Source organism: Stenella coeruleoalba, assembly GCF_951394435.1.
Source record: "Stenella coeruleoalba genome assembly, chromosome: 4".
In the NCBI taxonomy this organism is placed as follows: Eukaryota; Metazoa; Chordata; class Mammalia; order Artiodactyla; family Delphinidae; genus Stenella; species Stenella coeruleoalba.
In genome coordinates this window covers 135,297,037-135,309,232 of record NC_137149.1, presented here as the reverse complement: position 1 = coordinate 135,309,232, position 12,196 = coordinate 135,297,037, and the positions used below count along the sequence as shown (strand labels likewise).

Genomic DNA, 12,196 nt, shown 5'->3' with positions numbered 1-12,196 from the left:
TCCTGTGATCCAGGGACAACTTCCCCGGGGGGAACGCACGGCGCGCCTTAGGCTGGTGCAATGTCACGCTGGCCTCTGCCACCACAGGCTCACCCCGCATCCGTACCCCTCCCTACCCCCGGCCTGAGTGAGTCAGAGCCCCCGAATCAGCTGCTCCTTTATAACCCCGTCCTGTCTGAGCGGGAAAAGATGACCTCAGGTGACCTACATGCAGAGGCGGGGCCAAATCCAAAGCTGAACCTCAGGAGCTGTGTGAACAGAAAAGAGAAAGGGAAATCTCTCCCAGCAGCCTCAGGAGCAGCGAATTAAATCTCCACGATCAATTTGATGTACCCAGCATCTGTGGAATACCTGAACAGACAACAAATCATCCCAAAATTGAGGCGGTGGACTTCGGGAGGAACGATATATATATATATATTTTTTTCCTTTTTCTCTTTGTGTATGTATTTATATGATTCTCTGTATGATGTTGTCTGTATAGCTTTGTTTTTACCATTTGTCCTAGGGTTCTGTCTGTCTGGTTTTTTTTTTTTTATTACTTTTTAATTTTTTTAACAATTATTTTATATTTTTAATTTTAATAAGTTTATTTTATTTTTTTTCTCTCTTTCTTTTTTTCTCTCTTTACTTCTGAGCTGTGTGGCTGACAGGGTCTTGGTGCTCCGGCCGTGTGTCAGGCCTGTGCCTCTGAGGTGGGAGAGCTGAGATCAGTATACTGGTACATTAGAGACTTCCCAGCACCACATAATATCAAATGGTGAAAGCTCTCCCATATATCTCCATCTCAAGGCTAAGACCCAGCTCAACTCAACGACCAGCAAGCTACAGTGCTGGACACCCTATGTCAAACAACTAGCAAGACAGGAACACAACTTCACCCATTAGCAGACAGGGTGTCTAAAATCATAATAAGGTCACAGACACCCCAAAACACACCACCGGACGCAGTGCTGCCCACCAGAAAGCCAAGATCCAGCCTCATTGACCAGAACACAGGCACCAGTCCCCTCCACCAAGAAACCTATACAACCCACTGAACCAAATTTACCCACTGGGGGGCAGACACCAAAAACAACGGGAACTGTGAACCTGAAGCCTGTGAAAAGGAGACCCCAAACACAGTGAGTTAAGCAAGATGAGAAGACAGAAAAACACACAGCAGATGAAGGAACAAGGTAAAAACCAACCAGACCAAACAAATGAAGAGGAAAGAGGCAATCTACCTGAAAAAGAATTCAGAGTAATGATAGTAAAGATGATCCAAAATCTTGGAAATAGAATGGAGAAAATACAAAAAATGTTTAACAAGGACCTAGAAGAACTAAAGAGCAAACAAACAAAGATGAACAACACAATAAATGAAATTTAAAATTCTCTAGAAGGAATCAATAGCAGAATACTGGAGGCAGAAGAACGGATAAGTGACCAGGAAGATTAAATAGTGTAAATAACTACTGCAGAGCAGAATAAAGAAAAAAGAATGTAAAGAATTGAGGACAGTCTCAGAGTGCTCTGGAACAACATTAAACACACCAATATTCGAATTATAGGGGTCCCAGAAGAAGAGAAAAAGAAAGGGACTGAGAAAATATTTGAAGAGTTAATAGTTGAAAACTTCCCTAATATGGGAAACGAAATAGTTAATTAAGTCCAGGAAGCACAGTGAGTCCCATATAGGATAAACCCAAGGAGAAACACATCAAGACAAATATTAATCAAACTATCCAAAATTAAATAAAAAGAAAAAGTATTAAAAGCAGCAAGGAAAAACAACAAATAACACACAAGGGAATCCCAATAAGGTTAACAGCTGATCTTTCGGCAGAAACTCTGCAAGCCAGAAGGGAGTGGCAGGACATAGTTAAAGTGATGAAAGGGAAAAACCTACAACCAAGATTACTCTACCCAGCAAGGAGCTCATTCAGATTTGATGGAGAAATTAAAACCTTTACAGACAAGCAAAAGCTGAGAGAGTTCAGCACCACCAAACCAGCTTTACAACAAATGCTAAAGGAATTTCTCTAGGCAAGAAACACAAGAGAAAGAAAAGACTTACAATAACAAACCCAAAACAATTAAGAAAATGGGAATAGGAACATACACATCAATAATTACCTTAAATGTAAATGGACTAAATGCTCCCACCAAAAGACACAGATTGGCTGAATGGATACAAAAACATGACCCATATATATACTGTCTACAAGAGACCCACTTCAGACCTAGAGACACATACAGACTGACAGTGAGGGGATGGAAAAAGATATTCCATGCAAATAGAAATCAAAAAAAAAGATGGAGTAGCAATTCTCATATCAGACAAAATAGACTTTAAAACAAAGACTATTACAAGAGACAAAGAAGGACACTATATAATGATCAAGGGATCAATCCAAGAGAAAGATATTACAATTGTAAATATTTATGCACCCAACATAGGAGCACCTCAATACATAAGGCAAATGCTTATAGCCATAAAAGGGGAAATTGACAGTAACACAATCATAGTAGGGGACTTTAACACCCCACTTCTTTCACCAATGGACAGATCATCCAAAATGAAAATAAATAAGGAAACACAAGATTTAAATGCCACATTACATAAGATGGACTTAATTAATATTTATAGGATATTCAACCAAAAACAACAGAGTACACTTTCTTCTCAAGTGCTCACAGAACATTCTCCAGGATAGATCATACCTTGGGTCACTAATCAAGCCTTGGTAAATTTAAGAAAATTCAAATCTTATCAAGTATCTTTTCTGACCACAACACTATGAGGTTAGACATCAATTACAGGAAAAAATCAGTAAAAAATACAAACACATGGAGGCTAAACAATACACTACTTAATAACCAAGAGATCACTGAAGAAATCAAAGGGAAAATCAAAAAATACCTAGAAACAAATGACAATGAAAACACGATGACCCAAAAACCTATGGGATGCAGCAAAAGCAGTTCTAAGAGGGAAGTTTATAGCAATACATCCCTACCTGAAGAAACAAGAAACATCTCAAATGAACAACCTAACCTTACACCTAAAGCAATTAGAGAAAGAAGAACAAAAAACCCCCAAATTTAGCAGAAGGAAAGAAAACATAAAGATCAGAACAGAAATAAATGGAAAACACAGAAAGAAGCAGTAGCAAAGATCAATAAAACTGGAAGCTCGTCCTTTGAGAAGATAAGCAAAAATGAAAAACCATTAGCGAGACTCATCAAGAAAAAAAGGGAGAAGAGTCAAATCAATAGAAGTAGAAATGAAAAAGGAAAAAGTGTCACAGATGACACTGCAGAAATGCAAAGGATCATGAGAGATTACTACAAGCAACTATATGCCAGTGAAATGGACAACCTGGAAGAAATGGACAAATTCTTAGAAAAGCACAACCTTCTGAGACTGAACCAGGAAGAAACAGAAAATATAAACAGACCAATCACAAGCACTGAAATTGAAACTGTGATTAAAAATCTTCCAAAAAACAACAGCCCAGGACCAGATGCCTTCAGAGGCGAATTCCAGCAAATATTTAGAGAAGAACTAACACCAGTCTTTCTCAAACTCTTCCAAAATATAGCAGAGGGAGGAACACTCCCAAAATCATTCTACGAGGCCACTATCACCCTGACACCAAAACAAAACAAAGATGTCAGAAAGAAAGAAAACTACAGGCCAACATCACTGATGAACATAGATGCAAAAATCCTCAACAAAATACAAGTAAACAGAATCCAGCTGCACATTAAAAGGATCACACACCATGATCAAGTGTGGTTTATCCCAGGAATGCAAGGATTCTTCAATATACGCAAATCAATCAATGTGATACATGATAGCAAGAAATTGAAGGATAAAAAAACATATGATCATCTCAATAGATGCAGAAAAAGCTTTCAACAAAATTCAATACCCATTTATAATAAAAACCTTCCAGAAAGTATGCGTAGAGGGAACTTTCCTCAACAAAATAAAGGCCACATATGACAAACCCACAGCCAACATTGTTCTCAATGGTGGAAAACTGAAACCATTGCCACTAAGATCAGGAACAAGACAAGCTTGCCCACTCTCACCACTATTATTCAACATAGGTTTGGAAGTTTTAGCTACAGCCATAAGCGAAGAAAAAGAAATTAAAGGAATACAAATTGGAAAAGAAGAAGTAAAACTGTCAATGTTTGCAGATGACATGATAGTATACATAGAGAATCCTAAAAATGCCACCAGGAAACTACTAGAGCTAATCAATGAATTTGGTAAAGCTGCAGGATACAAAATTAATGCACACAAATCTCTTGCATTCCTATACACTAATGATGAAAAATCTGAAAGAGAAATTAAGGAAACCCTCCCATTTACCACGGCACCAAAAATAATAAAATACACAGGAAGACATCTACCTAAGGATACAAAAGATTTGTATGCAGAAAAATATAAGATCCTGATGAAAGAAATTAAAGATGATACAAACAGATGGAGAGATAGGAGCATGTTCTTGGATTGGAAGAAACAACATTGTGAACATGACTATACTACCCAAAGCAATTTACAGATTCAATGCAATCTACAGATTCAATGCAATCCCTATCAAACTACCAATGGCATTTTTCACAGAACTAGAACAAAAGATTTCACAATTTGTATGGAAACACAAAAGGCCCCGCATATCCAAAGCACTCTTGAGAAAGAAAAATGGAGCTGGAGGAATCAGGCACCTGGACTTCAGACTACAGTACAAAGCTACAATAATCAAGACAGTATGATACTGGCACAAAAACAGAAATATAGATCAATTTAACAGGATAGAAAGCCCAGAGATAAATCCACACACATATGATCACCTTATTTTTGATAAAGGAGGCAAGAATACACAATGGAGAAAAGACAGCCTCTTCAATAAGTGGTGCTGGGAAAACAGGACAACTACATGTAAAAGAATGAAATTAGAACACTCCCTGACACCATACACAAAAATAAACTCAAAATGGATTAAAGACCTAAATGTAAGGCCAGACACTATCAAACTCTTAGAGGAAAACATAGGCAGAACACTCTTTGACATAAATCACAAAAAGATGCTTTTTGACCCTCCTCCTAGAGAAATGGAAATAAAAACAAAAATAAACAAATGGGACCTAATGAAACTTAAAAGGTTTTGCACAGCAAAGGAAATCATAAACAAGACGAAAAGACAAACCTCAGAATGGGAGAACATATTTGCAAATGAAGCAACTGACAAAAGATTAACCTGTAAAATTTACAAGCAGCTCATGCAGCTCAGTATCAAAAAAAAACAAACAACCCAATCCAAAAATGGGCAGAAGACCGATATAGACATTTCTCCAAAGAAGTTACACAGATTACCAACAAACACATGAAAGGATGCTCAACATCACTAATCATTAGAGAAATGCAAATCAAAACTACAATGAGCTATCACCTCACACCAGTCAGAATGGCCATTATCAAAAATCCACAAACAATAAATGCTGGAGAGCATGTGAAGAATAGGGAACCCTCCTTCACTGTTGGTGGGAATGTAAGTTGATACAGCCACTATGGAGAACAGTATGGAGGTTCCTTAAAAAACTAAAAATAGAACTACCATACGACCCAGCAATCCCACTACTGGGCATATACCGTGAGAAAACCATAATTCAAAAAGAGTCATGTACCACAATGTTCATTGCAGCTCTATTTACAATAGACAGGGCATGGAAGCAACCTAAGTGTCCATCGACAGATGAATGGCTAAAGAAGATGTGGCACATATATACAATGGAATATTACTCAGCCATAAAAAGAAATGAAATTGAATTATTTGTAGTGAGGTGGACGGACCTAGAGTCTGTCATACAGAGTGAAGTTAAGTCAGAAAGAGAAAAACAAATACCATATGCTAACACATATACATGGGATCTAAAAAAAGAAAAAAAAAGGTTATGAAGAACCTAGGCGGCCAGACAGGATTAAAGACGCAGACGTAGAGAATGGACTTGAGGACATTGGGAGGGGGAATGGTAAGCTGGGACGAAGTGAGACAGTGTCATGGACTTATATATACACTACCAAATGTAAAATAGATAGCTACTGGGAAGCAGCTGCATAGCACAGGGAGATCAGCTCAGTGCTTTGTGACCACCTAGAGAGGTGGGATAGGGAGAGTAAGAGGGAGACGCAAGAGGGAGGGGATATGGGGATATATGTATAGTTGATTCACTTTGTTATAAAGCAGAAACTAAGACATCATTGTAAAGCAATCATACTCCAATAAAGATGTTAAAAAAAAATTACATGGTGGACATCGTATGAAGAGAATTCTCGTGTTTATGCACAGCTCAAGAAGTGCAACTATTTATAGAATTCAAGGAAGCATACAGACTCTCCTCAGTGTTAAATTTGCTCCCTGGAGGCAAATTCACTATTCAGGGATAATCAAGACTTTTAGAACGTTGAAATACCACCATGATCCACTATTCATGGTATTACAGTCCAAAAAACTCCTAAAGTAGTTTGGTGAGATTGTGGCAAACTCATTTGGTGGCAAAACATAACCTGATCTGATGGGAAGGGGTGTGATTTTTAGCCTATATTAATCCCATACAGTCTAATTATTCATAATTTGCTGAAGAAATGCAAATATGTTTGATTATGGGATGTTACTTCAGACCCTGCTGGGAGTATTTACATACCAACTTTTTCAATGAAGTGTTGCTCTGTGTCTCAAATAAAGATATAATTTTTAGGGGCTTCCCTGGTGGTGGAGTGGTTAAGAATCCGTCTGCCAATGCAGGGGACACGGGTTCGAGCCCTGGTCCTGGAAGATCCCACATGCCCTGGAGCAACTAAGGCCATGCACCACAACTACTGAGCCTGTGCTCCTGAGCTCGCAAGCCACAAATACTGAGCCTGCGTGCCACAACTACTGAAGCCTGCCCGCCTAGAGCCTGTGCTCCGCAACAAGAGAAGCCACCACAATGAGAAGCCCGCGCACCACAACAAAGACGCAATGCACCCAAAAATAAGTAAAATAAATAAATTTTTTTAAAAGATATAACTTTTAGAAGGCAAATATAATATTTCTCATATAAGCCAAAAGGGGTAATATTTTATGGCTGAGAAAAATAGCATCAAGAAGACTTCAATTTGACATATTTAAGAAAATGTTATGCAAGAAGTTTTAAAATCCAGTTTAGTCTTGGCTCAGATATTTACCAGTTTAGTGACTACAAAAACTCTCAAAAGCACAGATTCCTTGGAAAATCACTTTATTTTTTATTTTCATTAGTTTATGCATTCACCTTTTTCAACAATTGTACCACCAAGTCATATACGCTCAATCAGAGTGAAAGGTGAGATCTGTTATCATAATATAACTTGAAGTATGATCAAATTATATATTTTTTAATTTAGAAGAATAAAGCCTTGAATTTGATTTATAATGCCTATTTTTAAAAAAATTATTTCAATGCTAGGAAACAAATCTGATTAGCTAACAGTACCATAACAACATGGCTCAGATAATGTTTTCAGGGAAGAACAAATGGAAGGAGAAAACCCTTTGTTAAGTTTGATGATCCATCCTGCTATATTTCCAAAGATTATACTGTCATAGAATGTTTTATCTTCTATTTCATTTATAAACATTCAAATCTGTATTTACAAAATAGTCTCACAGCTGCAGTTGGTGGAGAGTCCCAGCTGGAGAAGGTGGGACGCACAGGACTTTCAGAGTGGTTGACATTTCAGATAATGGAGGTCATTGTTTCCAGTAATTCTTCCTTGGGATGAAAGAAATTACACAAGTGGAGGGAGGAGGCAACTTATTCTAGGAAATTGTCCCTGCTACAGAGGCAATTTTGAGTTATGTTTGCAAGTATGTGTACATAATTCTGAGTAGCACATTGATAGCTAGCCATTAAATTGATTATTACTGATCAGCATTTTTCTGATTTGATTAATATTCAATTTTGCAAATACTTGTATTGAACAATATAAATTTATATATCAGGGACAATATTGGATTCAGTCCCACTCAAATGTGAGGTCAGCAGTGGAGGGGTAATTAGTAACTTCTTGGAGACATGAAGAATATTTATTAAAATTAAGTTGATCAAGATATAAAATTATTATAAATAAGTAAACTATATGTAGACATAAAGTTATTGTCTTGATAATTCATTTTTCCCTAAGACAAATATACCCAGTGCAGTTTAAATTCATCTAATTTTACAATATTTTACTATAAAAAACACATAAATGTAAAAATAAACTAACAATAGTGATAATGACATATAATGCTATTTATAAATAGAAAATGTCTTCTGAGAAACTCAAAACATGTTACTAATATTATGTTAATAATCTTCTCCATGTACCTTCTTAGTTTAAAATTCTATGCGTTAAAACACATCTCCTCGAGAATAATTCAGAAGTCTTCTAAGATACAGGTTCTTGCTGACAACTTTTACTGCGTATTCAGATTATGCTGATGCAGGTGGCCAAAGTACCACCTCTTGGGATTCTCCTGCCTCAAAGATTATTAAGTTTAAGTTGAAATTTGCAGGTGAGGAAATGGAGTACAGTGGTTAAATGAATTTGATGTGAGTCACATACTTTATTAGTTCTTCATCTGGACCTCAAAGTAACATTTCCTGATTCCAATTCCAGTACTCCTAATTTTGAATCTGTCTCCAAGTAAGTTGTGTAGGGCATATTTCCAAAATTTTACACTTGTGCAGATTTTGTTTCAAATGGGGAAAATTCTAACAGATTCTCCACTAAGACAAATTTTTCTTGTTATGTTTTTAAATACATGTGTAAAAACAAAAACTAAAAATTTCTATGTTTATATTTTTGGTTCATCTCAGAAACTAAACCAATTCATAAATAGAATTTTATAATTGTTTAACAGAAACTTACATAGTCATTACCATAAATCAGTCAGTATAAAAATTTTAATAATCATATTTGTAAATATTAATAAACAAAATTATTAAACCAACTACTTTCACATTATTAACATTAATTTAATGTTGCAGAGGGTATAATTTTGCGGAAATTAAATTAATGCCCACAACATTAATATAGTGGTAACTGTTCTGGTACACATCCTTTTGAATGTGCATGTTCTACAACTAGTAATAACAGTGTCTGACCTTTATTGGATTATGTTCCAAACACTATTCTAGCACATTATATTTTAAACTCATTTAGTGTTCATAACAGTCCTATAAAAATGTATTATTATATTCCCCAATTTTCACTGAGGAAACTTGGACAAGAAGAAGTGAAATCACCTGTTCAAGCTAGCAAGTAGAGAAGCCTGGCTGGAGAATCCATTTTCTTAACCATTACTATCTAATGCTTTTGACTTCAGTGTGTCATGTTGTACTTCAAACACCCACTGCTATTATCTAGTTCATCTACTGTAAAACTGTCATTTGTACAGTGCTTCTTGACCACAATTTCATCTTCACTCTGTGCAAATTTACATATTAATTGGCCTCAGTCATTTTCTTGATGGCACTAGACACAAAGCAGTGTATTTCACCGCCTATCATTGCTGTGATGTAATATAAAAGCCTCCATTATTAAAGCCTCCGTTTATTAATTTCAGAAATCAAAGTCCTTTTTATAAAATGGCTCTCCATTGTGCATATAATTTTAACCTTCAGAACTGATAAAATAATTTGAGTATAACAGGGGATGTAGGAAAATTTCTGTCATTTGGAAATTTGGCTTTATTAACCTAAGACCAAAGAGAAATGGTAACCCAAACATTAAAAGCAAAATATTGGCTCTTGTGTAATCACTTATGATTCACATACAAATGTAAATACAGGGATCAAAATCATAAAGAAAATCTAAGAGCTCCAGAGTTTATCATGGACAGTAAATCACAACATTAAAAAAATAGTTGAGGATCCGCTGCTCTCCAAGAACACAATCAAATACTAGTAACACATACTCCTAGGGAAAGAACTGAATAAGACTGTATGGTCCTCTCACATTCAGAATGTATGAATGTGCAACTGCTGTATGACTGCACACTTAGAGACCTTTTGGGATCAATTAAGTTTTGTTTGTTATTTCTGAGAATGTGATACACAAATTCTGATGCAAAATACATCTCCACAGATATTTCCACTAGCAGAACACATCGTCCTTATGCTTCAATACAACACTGCTTAGGAAAATTTATGATGTCAGCGATCTGCCCTTTAAAGCCCTCTTAAGTAACACATCAGGGTCCTTTCTGAGGGTGCACCTCCCTAATTCTCGCTTATGCTCCATGGCTTTTCTGAACTTTCATATTGACATGCGGCGTAAAGAGGCATACTCTGGAGCATGCCTTCTAGACCGTACCCCAACTTCCAGGATTCTGGTTTATATTATATTGTTGATGACTAATAATAGCTCAATGAATCTAAATTAATTACAAAGGAATGCTCAGTTTTTAATCAGAGGGCACCACTACTGTTTAAGTTGTACCTCAAATAATGTAATTGCTTGTAGAATTTCAAACACACACGATAGGGTACATGGTAGGGCAGACATTCAAGAATATATATATATATATATACACACACACACATATATATATATATACACACATATATTTTTTTTTAGGATGGCGTGTTATGTATGCATATACCATTTCTGAATCTCTCATCTATAACAGGTAGGCAAATACCTATACCATCTGCATGTGTGGCCAACTGTGCTCTCAGCTGAACTGCAGTCACATTTCTTTTTTTTTTTTTTAACATCTTTATTGGAGTATAATTGCTTTACAATAGTGTGTTAGTTTCTGCTGTTTAACTAAGTGAATCAACTATACATATAAATACATCCCCATATCCCCTCCCTCTTGTGTCTCCCATGCACCCTCCCTATCCCGCCCCTCTAGGTGGTCACAAAGCACCAAGCTGATCTCCCCATGTGATGCAGCTGCTTCCCGCTAGCTATTTTACATTGGTAGCATATATATGTTAATGCTACTCTCTCACTTCGTCCCAGCTTACCCTCCCCCCTCCCCATGTCCTCAGGTCCATTCTCTATGTCTGCGTCTAGATTCCTGTCCTGCCCCTAGGTTCATCAGAACCATTTTTTTTTTTTTTAGATTCCACATATATGGGTTAGCATACGGTATTTGTTTTTCTCTTTCTGACTTACTTCACTCTGTATGACAGCCTCTAGGTCCATCACCTCGCTACAAATAACTCAATTTCAGTTCTTTTTAGGGGTGAGTAATATTCCATTGTGTATAAGTGCCACAGCTTCTTTATCCATTCATCAGTCTATGGACATTCAGGTTGATTCTGTGTCCTGGCTTTTGTAAGCAGTGCTGCAATGAACATTGTGGTACATGAATCTTTTTGAATTATGGTTTTCTCAGGGTATATGTCCAGTAGTGGGTTTGCTGGGTCGAAAGGTAGTTCTATTTTTAGTTTTTTAAGGAACATCCATACTGTTCTTCATAGTGGCTGTATCAATTTACATTCCCACCAACCATGCAGGAGGGTTCCCTTTTCTCCACACCCTCTCCAGGATTTATTGTTTTCTCCACACCCTCTCCAGGATTTATTGTAGATTTTTTGATAATGGACATTCTGACCAGTATGAGGTAACATCTCATTGTAGTTTTGATTTGCATTTATCTAATGATTAGTGATGTTGAGCATCCTTTCATGTGTTTGCTGGCAATCTGTATTATCTTCTTTGGAGAAATGTCTATTTAGATCTTCTTCCACTTTTGGATTCAGCTGCTTGTTTTTTAGACATTGAGCTGCATGAGCTGCTTGTATATTTTGGAGATGAATCCTCTGTCAGTTGCTTCATTTGCAATTATTTTCTCCCATTCTGAGGGCTGTCTTTCTGTCCTGTTTATGGTTTCCTTTGCTGTACAAAAGCTTTTAAGTTTCATTAGGTCCCATTTGTTTATTTTTGTTTTTATTTCCATTTCTCTAGGAGATGGGTCAAAAAGGTTTTTGCTGTGATTTATGTCAAAGAGTGCTATTCCTATGTTTTTCTCTAAGAGTCTTATAGTGTCTGGCCTTACATTTAGGTCTTTAATCAATTTTGATTTTACTTTTGTGTATGGTGTTAGGAAGTGTTCTAATTTCGTTCTTTTACATGTAGCTGTCCAGTTTTCCCAGCACCACTTATTGAACAGGCTGTCTT

At 36.6% G+C, this 12,196-nt stretch overlaps 1 long non-coding RNA gene across 2 annotated transcripts in view; it reads right to left on the bottom strand.

Moving 5' to 3' along the window:
• The window catches only part of LOC307185975, a 184,561-nt gene that overhangs the window by 110,596 nt on the left and 61,769 nt on the right, over positions 1 to 12,196 (bottom strand). The window contains exon 1 of one of the 2 annotated variants that reach the window (XR_013828221.1): positions 209 to 219. The exons of the other annotated variant lie outside the window; for it this stretch is intronic. This is a non-coding gene — a long non-coding RNA (uncharacterized lncRNA). Of the gene's footprint in view, positions 1 to 208; positions 220 to 12,196 lie in introns of those variants that run through there. 2 annotated transcript variants of the gene reach the window in all.